The sequence below is a fragment of the Sus scrofa genome, chromosome 10 (assembly GCF_000003025.6).
Source record: "Sus scrofa isolate TJ Tabasco breed Duroc chromosome 10, Sscrofa11.1, whole genome shotgun sequence".
NCBI classification, from domain to species: Eukaryota; Metazoa; Chordata; class Mammalia; order Artiodactyla; family Suidae; genus Sus; species Sus scrofa.
Window position 1 is genome coordinate 10,874,688 of NC_010452.4, and position 16,716 is coordinate 10,891,403.

The 16,716-nt window shown below is 47.2% G+C and overlaps 1 protein-coding gene and 1 long non-coding RNA gene across 3 annotated transcripts in view; one reads left to right on the forward strand and one right to left on the reverse strand.

Moving 5' to 3' along the window:
* The window catches only part of LOC110255634, a 78,309-nt gene extending 74,481 nt beyond the window's left edge, over positions 1-3,828 (forward strand). The window contains exon 5 of the long non-coding RNA XR_002336204.1: positions 2,469-3,828. This is a non-coding gene — a long non-coding RNA (uncharacterized LOC110255634). The remainder of the gene's footprint in view (positions 1-2,468) is intronic.
* Positions 1-16,716, reverse strand: part of DUSP10 (dual specificity phosphatase 10) — a 39,407-nt gene that overhangs the window by 8,242 nt on the left and 14,449 nt on the right. The window lies entirely within an intron of this gene.

Here is a 16,716-nt window from a genome sequence, read left to right on the forward strand (position 1 = left end):
TTGCCCTAATGGGGGAAAAAAAAACCCATGGGGGTGGGGAGGAGGGAATCTGAGACAGACAGACACAGAATGGACCGAATCCTGGGGGGACACCCACATGCAAAATTGTGTGTATCTTGCATGTTTAAGCCATGCGGCAACTCTGTCCATCAGCTGTTTGGAAGCAGAGTGGAACAGCAAAGGGAAAATTCTAATGCACACATAGTAACTGGATGAGAAACTCTCATTGAGGGATTTGCACAAACAGGCTGTTAATCGCCAGTCTGCTGACCGATGTGGGCATCAGTTCTCATTAAGGGCTGTGCACATCCATGTGCTGCAGTGAAAGAACTCCCTCTGGGGATGGCGCTTACGGCAAAATGGACCAGTAGAATCAGAATCCCACAGGGGTGGTTTGTAGAGAGAGGTCTGGGGCGGGGGTTATTCCTGCGGGGGCTGTAATCGGAAGCCAGGGAGGGGGTGGGGGATGGAAGGCGGAGAGCTACAGCGGTTCTCTCCTCCAACACTCCTTCCATCCATCCCGCTCCATCAGGTACCTCTAGAAGCCCAGACTGGTCACTTCATGAGGAGATTCGGTTTTCTCACATTTGCCATTACACCCAGGGACATTCCAACATGGTAACTGACCCTTGAAGTAGCCATTGTTAAGTAGAAGCGTTAAGAGAAAGGTTGAGAGAGGGGTTAAAAGCAGGCAGAGTCAGGCTGCAACTGTGATTCTGTCTCATGAGAGTTGTGAGACTGGGTGCAAATTCCATTCCCTCATTTAACCTCAGTTTGCTGATCTCTAAAGTGGACAAAAGGTCACCAACCCACAGATCTGTGAGACTGGAAGCCTGTGTAAACATGTTGATATACAATCGGGTATTTGATATATAATGTCTAATTACCCAGTATCATCACTGCCCTTAGCCTCACCTCCAGCCGATCCCAGCACCCTGACACCCATGAGAACAATGCTGAGTGCTCGGCCATGATTCCGAGGCCAGATCGCTGGGGCCAGAGTCCCAGCCCTGCCGGACACTAGCGCTGAGACCCTGCACAAGCACCTGACATCTTGGTTTCTCTGTCCCCCGTATATAAAACAGGGACACATACCTCACGTTACACTTTTGAGGATTAAACCAATTTACAAAAATGAAATACTCTAAAACAGTATCTAGTACATATTAAACATTCTGTTTCATTACTTTGGAAAACTATCATTTGAAAGACCAAAAACAAACAAACAAAAAAAAACCCACTCTGTTTAACATACTCGAAATGATCATAAGCTAATGTTCCAGAATCTTTATTTTTAAAAGCTCTTTGAAAAAGAACTAGGAACCACAATATCAGAGCAGTTTTAAAGTTTCAAGAATATAAAGAAAGCAATGGTTCCCAATCCTTCCTGAACAAATTCATCTGATTTTATTTTTTTTGTCCTAGCCTTGCTGATAAAGTCTGCATCTTTTTTTCTTCATCCCTGGGTCTTCCAGAGGACAGTTGAGTGTTTTCAATAAAATCATTCTTTTCCCCTCCCTCCCTTCCCCTCTCCCCTCCCCCGTGCCCCCAAGTCCCAACCAGGCTGAGTGATCTCTGTGTAGACACACAACTGCTCACAGTTAGTGCCAGTGTTTTCTAGGCATGAGCAACTGTGCTGAGGGGGGCAAACATTGCAAATCTTATCTCAAAACCAGGTTCTCAGCCAAAATGAGGACTGTGGGGAGGTTGATTCTGCATGGCAACCACAAAGAATGCCGGGCACCCCTACAGAACATGTAGAAATACAAATGACCAGTTTCCTCCAACAGGTCAGGGAGGGACAGTCCCATGGAAGCAAGGGATGCTAGTTCTAGTGGGAAATCTCTCTTCTTAGGTGCGTTTCAGCTCTCGTGGCTGTTTTGGCTACTCCTGTCCTAGAAACACCAGGGCCCTCTGTCATGTGACTCAGAAGCAGTGCTCTGGGTGGCAAATTAAAGAAACCACATCCAAAGGCAGAATCTATAAGCAAGAGAGTCCCGTCTTCCAAAGACAGCCAGCACACTCTTGCCCACTGGCTTTCTGGCTTCATGCTAAGGTAAAAAGTGAGCATTTCCTAGAAATCTAAGGCAAACTCTCACCGAAGGTCAGCAAATGGCACCAACACCCAAAGAAAAGTGGAGGAAAACCCAAGGTGGCTAATTCTGCAAGTTTGCTTCGAGCATATCGATTTTACCCCTTTTTGTTTGTCTAGATTTTCTTACTGGGTGACTCATTTTTTAAAGTAAAATGGAACTTGAAAATAGTGGTAAGAACAGAGATTCTGGAGCCAGACTGTGTTTAGAATCATGGCTCCATCACTAACGAGCTGTGTTACCTGGGCGAGTTAGTTAACATCTCTGGACCTCAATCTCCACGTCTGTAATGTGGAGTTAATGGTACTGTCTATCTCACAGGGGTCTTAATAGGGATAAAATGCTACATGAGTTTGATGTTCTCTCTCTAAATAGGAAAGCGGTTGGTGGAAAGCGAGTCTTGGTGGATGCTCCTGTGTGGATCCTCTGTGGAAACTGGAGTCTCTCGAAGCAGATGCTCAGGATTCTATTCTCAGAAGGATTTGCTGTGGAGGACACAAAGGCTGGATAAACTGGAGCTGACATCAGGCTTCCAGAATCTTCCACAGAGAAAGTCAGAGTCGTTTCATACTTTTCAGAGCAGAGAAATCACTCACCTTCCCAAGAGAAATAGTAGGAGGACTACTTAGGCTCACACATCACTTCTTCCTCTTGAGTCCCAGAAAGTGTCTCCATTAGTCCCAGATGTGACTGCGTAGTTCGCAGCAGGAATGACTTCAAGTTCATTACCAGATCCTGCCCCCAGAAAACATGTACTCTTTCTCACAGAGAATAAAGGGAGGCTGTATTACAGTGAGGATGCATCAAGCGTGCTAGATCACCGGGTGTAAGGTAAGAAAAAGGGGTAATAAAAAATCTTTGTTACCAGAGGAAGGGACGGATTGAGGAGGCTGAGTCCAGCAGAGTTGCTGGTAGAGACTGTGAGCCAGAGAGGAGGACACCTATGGTCCTTAAAATGGCATCATTTCATTGTTTACATGTGAACTGTGCCATGTCTGGAAAAACATAAGCCAGGAGTTACCATAAGCTTAAAACGCTTCAAAAATTAGGATCTTTTTAAAAACATTTAAAAAAAACGTTTAAAGTATGGCTGATTTACAATGTTGTGCCAATGGCTGCTGTACAGCAAAGTGACCGGGTCATATTACACACACACACACACACACGGATATACACCCACACATGCCCTTTCTCCTACTGTCTTCCATCGTGGTCTATCCCAGGAGACTGGACCTAGTTCCCTGTGCTGTATGGCAGGACCTCATTGTTCATCCATTCTACATGCCATAGTTTGGATCTACTCACTCCAAACTCCCGTCCATCCTACTCCTTCCCATCCGCCTTGGCAGCTACATGTCTGTGGTCTTGAATTCAAGCACATTCTGATTATTTGGGCAAACGTCACTAAATGTTCCAGGAAGATATGTTAGTCCCTTGCCTCGTGGATTTTTTTACTGCTCCTCTCTCTGGGTGGGAGGTACACATTCTCCACAGGTAGATTTTTCAAGCCAGCTCTAGGAGGCAGTCTATTATTTGCTTGGCAGCAGGGGAAAAGGGCAGGAATTGTCTTATTTAAATCCCTCTGTACACAAGACTTAGCTCTGTGTGGCAGGATGATAGGTAACCTGTGGATGTGAGTGATACCAATAGCTGCAGGGACGAGATCAATCCTTGGTCATGGAGGGGTGAGCGATCTCTTTTTGGAAATAATTTACAAAAACTAAAAGATAAGTACAAGGATCTCTCTGGTGTCTGTTTTACCTAGTAACAAACCATAGGTAGAAATTACTTCAAGAATACCCCTCACAAGAGTTCCCATCGTGGCTTCGCCATAGCGAACCCAACTAAGATCCATGAGGATGCAGGTTCGATCCCTGGCCTCACTCAGTGGGTTAAGGATCTGGCGTTGCCATGAGCTGTGGTGTAGGTCGCAGACGCAGCTCAGATCTGTTTGCTGTGGCTGTGATGTAGGCGGGCAGCTGTAGCTCTGATTCAACCCCTAGCCTGGGAACCTCCGTGTACCACAGGTGCGGCTCTAAAAAGGCAAGAAGAAAAAGAATGCCCCTCATTCCCTCCCCTTAATAGACTCAAGATTAGTCCTGTCCTTATACTGAACAGGAATCTAACCAAGTCGTATTTCGTGATGTTTTGAGAGGAAAAAAAAATTCCAGAAAAGTTTATACCCGTGTATTCGCAAATTTTGAGTTAATAGTACAGTCCTTTCATTGGGTTTTCTGCTGGACAACACTCACAATTTAGACTATGGATGCTTACCGGAAACAGACACTGCTTGGCTTGTGTCATCCCTGTGACCCGGGGATCTTAGTTTTGTCTCCCTCAGCTTATGTGCCAACTCTTCCACCCCAACAATTTGGTGGATTATAAATCTAGCATTCTGCAAATAAGCTAATACTTGACTATAATATATATACTAAGAACTAAAAACCATAACTTTCACTCCTTCCTAATCTTTGTATAATTTACAATGCGCTTTCAGCTAAATTTTTGGTTCTATATGATTCTACGACTATTTGCAATTATTAACTTGTTTGGAGGCTCTGGCTTCTTGTATTTTAAAATATATTGCTCCCTTTTTTCTTTTTTTTTTTTTTTCCTTTTTTTTCAGCCGCTCTCATGGCATATGGAAGCTCCTAGGCCAGGGACTGAATCTGAGCCGCAGCTGCAACACACGCCACAGCCGTGGCAACGCCAGATCCTTAACCCAGTGTCGCAGCAGGAACTCCCATTGCTTCCATCTTTGATAAAAACATTTTTATGCCCTCAACATAAAAAGACATACAAATAGATATAATTTATACATATATATATATAATTCCTGCCCAAATATTTGCCTCAAGAAAGTGAACTGAGTCAGAAAGATCCAATGATGAAGGAAGTATGATTTACAAAAATTAAAAATGAAGCTTTAATTGTATGCCTTCTAAGACATGCTCACCCTGGCATGTCTTTGTCAAAAGCTGTCCTGGCCACAGCCCCCCTCAGCTCAGAAGTTGCCTCTGCTCCCTCCACTCTGACAACCACCAGCTTGTTCTGTGTATCTAATGAGTCTGTGTCTGTCTTGTTTTGTTTTGTTGGTTTGTTTTGTTGGGGGGCAGGTGAAAGAGGTACGGGGTGAAGTCGTATAAGCTTCCAGCTATAACATGCATAAATCACGGGGATGAGATGTATGGCATAGGGAACGGGCACTGACGCTGCAGGGGGACAGGTGGCTACTAGACTTATTCTCATGGGACGCTGTGTCACGTATTGAAAATATCAAAGCACAACGTTGTACACCTGAAATTCAAGCAATATTGTTTGTCAATTATAATTGCATAAAAAACAAAAACGAGCATTTTATTGTAGGTAAATGATAGCTCAACAGAGCTACTTTTAAAACAAATAACAATAATAAAAAAAGGCAGTTGCCTTTGGTGCATTTAGGTCCCCTCCTGCAGAACTGGTGCAGCAAAGACCTGGGGGTTAAGTTGCAGCTGCTGAAGCAGCTCTCAACTGGACAAAAAAGGCAGCTTCTAGTGCCTGCCCTTGACGGGAGGTCCTCTGGTGTTGGCTTCTTCTCAGCCTTCCTCCTTAAAGGCTTTGATGAGTAACCAGCGTTTAGGATGCCACCAGTTTAATTTGTGTGTATTTGAATAACACGGGCAGATTGTTAGAGAGACTACTGAGCAAGTATGTAAATACAGCCTGTTTCTTTAAATCTGTTACCTCATTTATTTACATTAGAACAGAGAGCCCTGCCAGAAGCAACAGCTGATGACAGCCATGTAATTTTCCACAAAGACAACAATTAAACAGCTCTGTGTTATTTTAATGAGCAGATGACTTTTCAGGGAGCAGGCTTCAAACTGCTGAGACCTCGGAGTTCCCACAGCCAGGAACCCCTGGGGTCTGGCAGAAGGCACTGTGACTTCAAGGTGAAGTACCCTTTGCCCCTCTGCCCACTGCACCAGCCCCATCTGCTCCCCCTTCTCCTTCCGCCTCCCCTCCCTCTCTTCTAAACACTCGGGAAGAAAACAAGCCGGAGCTTTACCTGGAATACCTGTGCTGCTTAAGAGTCCAAGGAGTCCTCAGAATATTTTTAAGTCTCTTTCTTTCAAAAAGAGTTGAGAGTGGGGGGTCCAGGCTCCCTTCTGCCCCTCACACCCGGGAGGCCCCGTGTGCCCAGAGAGCCCCATCTTCTGCATCCGCCCCCCAACCCGCGTTCTGTCTCCGTAAGGTTTTTCAGGAAGCACCACTGAGAAGGCAGGGCATGGGTAGAGCTGGTTTCTCCAAGTTTCAGGCTCGGCCTGAGAGCAGTGGACCATCCACCCGTCTGGGCCAAGGCTGGACAGTCAGAGCTCACATGCCTGGGGGGTCCGGTTGCTCCCTCCATCCCTGAGGTCTGTCTGAAGCCCACACCACTGAGTCTCATTTTTCCTGGGAGTTTGCCACTGGTCCCTAGACTGAGCTGCACCCCCACCCACCCCCAAGATGCCCATTAAAGAGAGTAAAGGAATAGCCTTTCTTTCCAGACAGGGCTTTGGGGTTCAGTCAAGTGAATGCCTCTCAGAATGCAGGCGGGGTGGACGCAGGGACTCGAGGGGCCGCCAGAGAGACCCCCAAGTTCCAGCCCCACGTTCCCCCAAAACTGCCAAAGTGCAGATCTCCTCTTGGTTTCTCTAGCCCTCCTCGTCTAAACGGCACTCACTCTCTCTGCGCAGACCTCCTGGGTCCCCGGGAGAAAGACCCACACTCAGCTCCCCTCTGGGTTTTCTTAACAGACACACCAGCTATGTTAACACGTTTCACTTTTGAAAACCCTTTGAGTTCCTGTTGTGGCTCAGCGGGTTAAGACCCCAACTAGTAGCCATAAGGATGCCAGTTTGATCCCTGGCCCCACTCAGTGGGTTAAGGATCCAGTGTTGCCACAAGCTGTGGCTCGGATCCCGCACTGTTGTGGTGGCGGCCACAGCGCAACTGGACCCTAGCCTGGGAACTTCTATATGCTGCAGACGTAGCCATGAAAAAAAAAATAAATAAAAAATAATAGCTTTTTATCTGAGAGTAAGCCTCCCAGACCTTCAGAGACTTGAGTGATAGGCTGAAAATGCCCCTTTCTTCTCCCTCCACCCCCGTCAGGGTCCACTGGGAGGAGATGGATGGTAAACATATAAACACACAAATAAAAAGGTAATGATTAATGACGATAAAGGCCGTGAGATGCCCTTCGGTGCCTGGGTGCCATGAGGGGGGACTGATTCGATTGGGGTTCGGAGAAAAAAAGCTCTCTGGGCATGGGAGGGAGGGAGGTTTGGAGAAGTGGTGGAAGAGGGGGCCCCCGAGGACAGGCGAGGCAGAAAGAGCCACAGCAGGGCAAAGTGGGGACACCACTGAGATTGGGATGGCTCAAAGGGACAGTGACAGTGCGGAGGCAGAATGAGCGGAAGACGGGGCCCAGAGGAGGAAAGGAAACTGCAGAGGGTCTCTTAGGCCATTTAGCAGCTGGGTTTTACTCTAAATTCAGTGGGACGCTCCTGCATGGGCAGGAGCCTATAACACTTGATCGATATGAGTTTGAAAAGCATAAGGAGAGGAGTTCCTATCGTGACTCAGCAGTAATGAAGCATACTAGTATCCATGAGGATGCGGGTTTGATCCCTGGCCTCGCTCACTGGGTTAATGATCCTGCCTTGCTGCAAGCTGTGGTTTACGTCACAGACGTGGCTCAGATCGGGTGTTGCTGTGGCTGTGCTATAGGCTGGCAGTTGCAGCTCTGATTGGACCCCTAGCATTGGAACTTCCATATGCTGCAGGTGTGGCCCTAAAAAGACAAAAAAATAATAAAATAAAATAAGGAGAGAACGAGAGAGCCAGAAAAAAGTTACTTTATCAGAGGGTGTGATTTACCTATATTCCCCAACCTGGATGAAATTCATACCCTTTCTTGTGCAGAATTCATGTTTTGCACCTGCTATGGGACTGAATTCACATGCTGAAACCCTAACCCCTAAGGTATTTGGGGATGGGGGCCTTTGGAAGATGATTAGGTTTAATGAGGTCAGCAGGGTGGGGTCCTCACACTGAGGGTTAGTGCCCTCATAGGATGAGACACGGGAGAGCTTGGTCTCTCTCTCCCCGTCTCCTACTAAGCAAGAAGGTGGCCATCTGCAAGCCTGGAAGAGCACACCAGAACCTGTGCACCCAGCACGGTGACCTTGGACTTCCAGCCTCCAGAACACTGCGAAAATAAATGTTTGCTCTTGAAGCCACCCAGATCATGGTGGTTTGTTACAGCAGCCCCAACATACAAACAGGGAACCACTTTTAATACCCAGGCTAGCTTACTTGGTAGAAATACAAATTATAATTCTTACATTTGAAGAACCACACCAAACCTGTGGACTGCCTGAGAATCTGACCCTTGGGAGCCAACCCAACCTGATACCATGTCTGAAAGTCAAGCCAGAAATGGACCCGAGGTCAAGATGTGTTGGTGCCTAAAGGATGGGCATGCTCATAAGGGGCAAGCCCACAGAATCTTCCCAAACCTTCGTTTCACGAGCCAGCTGCAAGCCCAGGAGCCCCCTTCGTCCCAAAGACACAGGCCTCTTCATCAGTTACACCCTCCCTGCAGCATCTCCCTGGGGGGAAGAACAGCTTAGCTAGAGAATGTCTGGGTTTGGGGGCAGCCACTCAATACCATGTTAGGGTTGCAGCTCCTGTCTTCACCAAAAAGCTCAATACCAGGCAATCCATCAAGGAGGATTAAGGGAGGGGAGAAGAATCCATGAGATCATACTGGAAGGCTGGAGAGGGGAGCCTTTACCAGGAGAGTGCCATAAAACATGAAGCCATATGCCCCCCAAGGGCTCAAGCCAAGCTCTGCATGACTGTTTAATTCCGTGAAGAGAGGGAGAACATTCTTTGCTTTGCGGTGCCGGAGTTTAAATAGTGAAGCATTTTGCTAAACCAACAAACAGAGGAAAGCCAGGAAAGCCAGTCACTAAACAGGCCCCCTGAACAAAAGGAACACTCTTGCCTAATCATCCACCTCCCCCAAGGACCGACATTTATCTTAGACCCCAAATTAAACACATCACAACTTCACAGCAAAAGTATGTTTCCCAAGGGGATTTAAGTAGAGTCCAATTAAATAAATCTCTAGAAATATCAAGAGCAAGCCTCAAGAGAGAGCATATTTCTACCGTGAAACATTCCCATTGGAAATTACGTGCACAGAGGTCATCTGGAAACATCCATGGCAGGAGGAGGGGAGGGAGGGCAGGAAGCAGGGCAGGGTTATGGAAGGGTAGCCCAGATGGTCCCTGTACTGCACTGGCGCAGGGAAGCTCCCAGCAAAAACGGCATGTGCCTCCCGCCCACTGTGAATGAAAGCCCCATGTCCAAACAAACAGCTTTCATGACGATGTGTTTTAGTATCATCTGGAGGTCAAAGGGCGGTAGCTTAGGGAATTCAGGAAGTGGCAGGGGACAGGATCAAGTGTCAACATCAAAATGTGGATTGTTTTCCTGAATCAGAGTTTTCTGTTCACAAAAGGCACAGCAACACCTCCTCAAGTCACCGAGCGGAATTCTGTATTTGGCAAGAACATTCAGCAAGTCTGAGCATCAAGACTACACGGCCAGAAAGAGCAGGCGTGAACACTGCCCCACATAGAGATTTACCTGTCCAGCCCAGCCCCACGGTCAGACCCTCGAGGGATGGCTGAGATTGGAAAGGCCAGCCTGAAGCCAGGGGAGGCCTCTGCGCGCTGACAGATACACGTTTGTATCAAGTGAAAAGCGATCAAGCGATCGTGTCCCCAGAAATGTACCACCTTCTGGGATGAAGGGGAAGAAAAATCCACCAAGAGGCCAGTCGGGCTTGGAGTAGGTAGGCTTGGATCATAGCTTGTCAATGTGGACTTGAGGCTAAGTGGCAGGCCAGCCAAGCAACGGGTCAGTTCAACCTGGGACATGCGGAACGGGAGAGGTGACCTGGGATGAACCCCACGTCTGGCACAGTCAGATCTCCCAGCCACATCCCCTGGAAGCTATGCCTAACGTTGCTCAGGGGGCTGGAAGTCCTGACAGCAAGGACTCTGGGGACATAGCCCTACGGCCTGCACCGAGGTCCTACTGGGGACTGGTTTTGTGACCTCTCTTGCCACTTCTAGAAAATCAGGGGTTTGGATCTTCTGTGAATTTCTCCAGCTCCAGCAGGATGTGAATAAATTGTATATTGATGGACAGTGGAGAAGAAGAGCCCCTGTCCTAGGCCATGAGAGGCCAGGACCTGCCTCCCACCTCAGGGCCTTTGCACATGCTGTTCCCTTTTCGTGCAACCCCCTTCCCTACATCTTCACTAGGTGATTCAGACCTCAGCTCAAACAGGGTCCTCTCAGGAGGCTCTTCCGCAGTGTCCAAGGATAGCGACCCTGCTACTGCTCTTTAATTAATAGTGTGAAATTTTAGTTTCACGATCACTTATCAAAAACCACTTGTTACCTCCTTCATTTGTTTAGTGTTATTGTTAACATATGGACCCCAAGAAAGCCAGGCGATTCTCCGTCTTGGAGGAAGCGCAGCATCACTGCCCTGGGGCTCGGCTGGCCTCCGCCCCTTCCAGCCCGCTGATCTCGGCCACGTCCTCGCCTCCTGCACCCTAGCTTCCTCATGTGCAAAATAGGGCCAATAGCAGTACCAAGAGGCGCCCAGAGTCACTGCCAGGACTTAATAAGTTATGAACAGAACAGTTATGAACAGAAATGATAAGTAGTCACCACTCAGCACCTAGAGCTAGGCCTGGCTCGTACAGCAGGCACTCGATAAATGTTTCAAGGTTAAATCAACTTGGGAAGGACGTGACAAAGGGCCACCAGTCAGGTGTAAAGTATGTATTGTGTGTCGCTCAGCATAAGCCTAGGAATTTGGAAGTGTTAAAAAAATTGTTTAAATATATATAGTCTCTGAAGATAAATCTAATGGGAGAGGAGTTCCTGTTGTGGCTCAGCAGTAAGGAACCTGACGAGTATCTACAAGGATGCAGGTTCGAGCCCTGGCCTCACTCCGTGCGTTCAGGATGCAGCATTGCCACGAGCTGCAGCATAGTTTGCAGATGCAGCTCTGATCTGGTGTTGCTGTGGCTGCAGTAAACGTGGGCAGCTGCAGCTCTGATTCAGACCCTGGCCTGAGAACTTCTATATGCTGTGGGTGTGGCCCTAAAAAGAAAAAAAAAAAATCTAATGAGAGAAAAGGGTTGAAAGATCATTAAAGGAAACTTAACCAAAAACACCTGAAAGGATGTCATTCTGCTGTGACTCATGCAGGGCAGGTGCAGGGCCTGCCAGGAGAGTTTAGCAGGAAGGCTCCGAAATCTTGTCACTGCTGAGGCTGGAAAGGCTCATGGAGAAGAGGCAGCCTGCAGGAGTGACAGGCTTAAATGTGACAAACAGCCATGCCCGGCAGCGAGACCTGGGGTCCAAAACAATTCACACGTGGGGACCTTAACCCTTTCTCCACCTCCACGCCTCCTTCTAAGACACCCTATGTAAGAAGGGATGGAGAGACCCACGAAGGAGAAGAGGATGCTCAAGAGGGAGCACGAGCCTGAGGGAGTCAGGGAACAGGAGGAGGGACCCCCCTTGCCCTCAGGTGTCCATTTCTATACACATTTATTAAGCACCAAATCGGGCTGAGGGCACAGTACTGAGGGTACTGCCCCGGCCAGCTGGCCCGCCCTGGAACACGGCGAGACAGCTGATGGATGATTCCAGCAGCATGTTCACCTCCCCTGGATGAAGGCGTGGAAGGCAGGGCCTAAACTCAGGAATTCTGGGTTCCTCACTCACTAACTCTTAAGTACCCTAAGTTACTTAACTCTGAGACCATTTGAAAACACAATCATAAGGGAGTTTCCTTTGTGGCTCAGTGGTGACAAACCTAGCCAGTATCCTTGAGGACACAGGTTTGATCCCTGGCCTCGCTCAGTGGGTCGGGAATCTGGTGTTGCCATGAGCTGTGGTGAAGGTCGCAGATGCGGCTCAGATCTGGCGTTGCTGTGGCTGTGGTGTAGGCCAGCAGCTGCAGCTCCAATTTGACCCCAAGCCTGGGAATGTCCACATGCTGCAGGTGCAGCCCTAAACAGACCAAAGAGAAAAAGAAAAGAAAGAAACTGAGCAGTTCTGCAGAGCAAGCCTGGCAGAGCAGCGGTACACAAAGTGCCCAGAGCCAGCCCAGCTGGGTAGAAATCAAGCCATGGCAAGCGTTTCGAGCGTCTTCTCTGATTCCAGGACACTTTGCATCTCATTCCCGGTTTTCACTGGTAAAGGCATTTCCCCTGCATGAACTACACAGCTCAAGCTGGTCTTTTCTTAGAAACGTGTCTTCCAAGCATCCCAAGCAGGAGTCCACTTTCTAGGAGCTGGTGACCTAAGAGGGCCTGACGGGAACAGAGCCAGACTGAGCCTGAATGGAAGGGTGATGGTTAGCGGGGCCACAGGGAAGACAGAGTGTCTATTTTAATCAGGAAGGAGAAACCAAATCGAAAAACAAAAACAAAACACACATGGGATCATGGTTTAAAAATCCAAACTAAAGCTCCCAAAGAGAAAGACAATTGGAGTTCTTGCTGTGGCTCAGCGGGCAAAGAACCCAACTATTATCCAGAAGGATGTGGGTTGGATCCCTGGCCTCGCTCAATGGGTTAAGGATCCAGTGTGGCCGTGAGCTATGGCGTAGGTCGCAGATGCGCCTCAGATCCCGAGTTGCTGTGGCTGTGGTGTAGAACAGCAGCTGCAGCTCTGATTGGACCCCTAGCCTGGGTACCTCCATACGCCACAGGTGTGGCCCTAAAAAGACGAAAACGAAACAAAACAAAACAAAACAAAAAAAACACAAAAAAAGACAACAGTTGATATGAACACAGTGTTTATGAGATGTAATAGGACACATACTACAAAAGTATGATTCTAGACACTGCAAACTATTTGAGTAAACAAAACGTCCCAAACATGCCTCACTCATCACCCTTCAGGAGTCTCCTAGAAGGAACTTAATCCCAAAACCCATGTTTAAGAATCTCTGGTACTGAAGCAGCAGAGCATCTGTATGTAGCGGTGCTGTCTGGGAGAGGAACAGGCGGAGACCACCCCGAGAGCCGAGAGCCGCAGGCTGGAAGGCTCGGGTGAGAAGTGGGGGGCAGGGTGGTCAGAGGCTGTCCTGTCTCTGGGCTAAGCCCGGTGGTCAGAAGAAACTGCTGGAAGGCTGAGTCATTTTGTAAGGCTAGAGCATAACTAGACTGTCCCGAAGGATGTGAGGTTAGAGAAACAAGCAAGTTAAGCCACAGGACTTTGCTGTCCCAAACACCGAGCCCCTAAAACATCCATCCAGATGGAAGGTGGTCTATTGCCAAAGCACAGTGCAGCTCGGACCGAACAACCCAGACAGAGTCAGCGCAAACTCCGCAAGTTAAGTGTACAGCCCCCAAGAAGACTTCTGACACCAGCCAGGGGGTTCCAGGCCACCTGCACGTCTAACCAGAGGGCTAAAAATTCTGGGATTCCCACACCCTCCTCAGGTTGGATAATTCACTGGAACTAGACTAGACTCACAGAACTCAGGAAAGACCCCTGCTGGCTATTATGGTTTTATTATAAATGATACAAATCAGGGCCAGCCAAATGAAGAGACACAAAGAGTGGGTGTGGGAGGGTCCTGAAAAGGGAGCTGCTGTGCCCCGTGACGTCACCACCCTTGCAGCGCACGGTCCTGTTGATTAGTGAGAAGCTGAACCCAGCTGTGGTGATGAATTGTTACTGGAGCTTCAGTACATAGACCTCATGGGCAGAACCACTGGTCACGTGACTGAGCTCAAGCCTCAGCTCCCCACCCTCCCTTACCTTCTCCCCAAGAGGAGCTCAGGTTACTACCAAGCCCCAGCCCTCTAATCACTTGCTGGTCTTTGTGATGACCCACCCCTGTTCTAAATCATCTCAGGGGCATAGGCTCAAGTGCATCTAGAAGTTACCTTCCACAGACCCCCAGGGGCAAAGGTCAGACAAATTCTGTATCATGCAGTTCCATCCTAGGGGGGGACATGGGCTCTGGGGTCAGACTGCTCTGAGTTTGGCTTTCTGCTGTGTGATTTTGGGAATGTACCTAACCTCTCTGAGCCTCAGTTTCCTCATCTAAAACACAGAGGGAACAATATCATTATTACTATAGAGAGATGGGCACTATTCAATAGAAATGCAATGCCAGTTACTATGTAACAAATCTTTTTCTAGTAGCTGCCTTTAAAAAAATAAAAAGAAACTGGTAAAAATAACATTATACATTTTACTTCACCCAAGGTGTCCAAAATAGTATCATTCCAATAAGTTATCAATATTAAAATAATTATCAATAAAATATCTTACATTTCGCCTTTTTTTTTTCTTTTTAGGGACATACGTACCGCATATGGAACTTCCCAGACTAGGGGTCAAATCAGACCTACAGCTGCCGGCCTACACCAGTCACAGCAACCCCAGATCTGAGCTCCATCCACGACCTACACTGCAGCTTGCTGCAATGTTGGATCCTCTAACCCACTGAGGGACGCCAGGGATTGAACCTGCATCCTCATGGATACTGGTCAGGTTCTTAACCCGCTGAACCACAGTGGGAACTCCTAAAGTGTGGTTTTGTTTTTTTTTTTTTAAGATGCAAATACTAACATGAAAGCTCTGTTTCTTTAAATGATACTGCCCCATGTTTAGCTTCTCCCCGCTTTGATAATGGAAAGCTGGCCATTGCCCTGGCATCACCCAGTTCATTCGATTCTCACCAGAGTGGAGTCGGAGTTCCGAGCTACCTTAATGTAGGAATGAGGAGATTCACCTAATAAGGGCAGACAAATGCATTTTTACATAATATGCAAGATTAATTATAATAAGTTCCATCCAATTCAATACTTTATCAAGAAAGACAAGCTAATTATCTGTCAGAGAATTAGCTCCTATTTAAAGGGCATTTTACCTTAATTCGGCCAAAAGAACTAATGGGAATTGTCTTTCCATGCTGCTGTATTCTTTTGACTGCATTTGCTTAAGCACTCAGAAGACTGGCACAGCACTAAAACCCCAGGGTTTAAAAAAGGGGAAAAAACAGAGGCATTCCCACTGTGGCTCAGTGGGTTAAGAACCCAGCTAGTATCCATGATGATGCAGGTTCAATATCTGGCCTTATGCAGTGGGTTAAGGATCCAGCATTGCCATCAGCTGCCGTGTAGGTCACAGATGCAGCTCAGATCTGGTGTTGCTGTGACATGGCAGCTAGGCTCTGATACGACCTCTAGCTGGGAACTTCCATATGCCACAGGTATAACCCTAAAAGGACAAAAAAAAAAAAAAAAAAAGAGGGGGAAAGGGGTAGGGACACAAACACCTATTACTCAGCATCTCACAAGTCTCCCTCTTCCTGCTGTTCTTTGTAACAATATCCCTTTCAAAGTGTCTGATCAACAGCATCAAAGTGGGAGTGACTCAGATTTATGAACCAGGGAGGTGGTGTTGGCTCTGCCAGATCCCTCACCCCACAACAGCCCTGGTTTCTCACAGTGCTCAGCAATGCCCCCATGCAACCTCCCTCTGCCCACCAATGTCAAAGTCAAGACTCACAGCACACGCCTTAGGGCCACATACGCCATTGACATTTGTGCAAAGACCTATGATCGAGGATAAAGACTATTCCCTACAAACCAATCACCTGCATAGACACTTGGCCCTTGGATTCTGAACAAAAAAGGAGGAATGAAAAAAAATGAAGGGGAATGAAGAGGAAAAAAAGAAACCCAAAGTGACTGGCCCCCAGCTTCCACGCCTCAATGGAACAGTGGGGATACTCCTTAACAAGGGACTCCCTCCAGAGGTTGCTCTTATTGTACCAAAAACTTGGAAACAATCTTAACTTCATTCATAGGCAGAGGAGTTAGGGAAAATGTGATCTATCCATGAACTAAGATACCTTATAACAATCAAAGAAAACGCGCAATGACTCTACAGGAAGCAAAAGCGCTTGCAAAACAGTGAATGTGAATTTCGGTTTCTATATGAAAAATTCTGCAACATATGCACATATATGGGTAAAGAATGTGGAAAATATGTAAAAGTGAAACCAAGCCAGTCAGGGCGATTAGTATGTCACCTGATTTTTTTTCTTTCTAAAATGTTCTTAATATTCCAACAATGGAAGTATAACTGAGTCCTTGCTAAGCCTTAATTGTGTAAGATTTCCTTAGGTATAGTTATAATTTTCCAATGTGGCGCTGATTCAGAAAAAAAGTACTGATATATTTATCTATCCACCCCATTAGAAACACTGGGTTTTTCCAACCTTTAAAAAAAAAAAATCTACCAAGCATCAAAGGGGCATTTCCACTTACACTGCACCAGGGCAGATGCCAATTCATTTGACTGGAGTTATTACTCATACAAGCCTTGGAGATAAGTACATGAAGATGAATTTTTATTGCAGATATACGGTATTATAATTACAGTACATTTGTGATATGTGTTAGCTATTATGTGCCTGGCATTGCTCACAGCACCTGTATACATATTATCTAATTTAATCCTCAAGG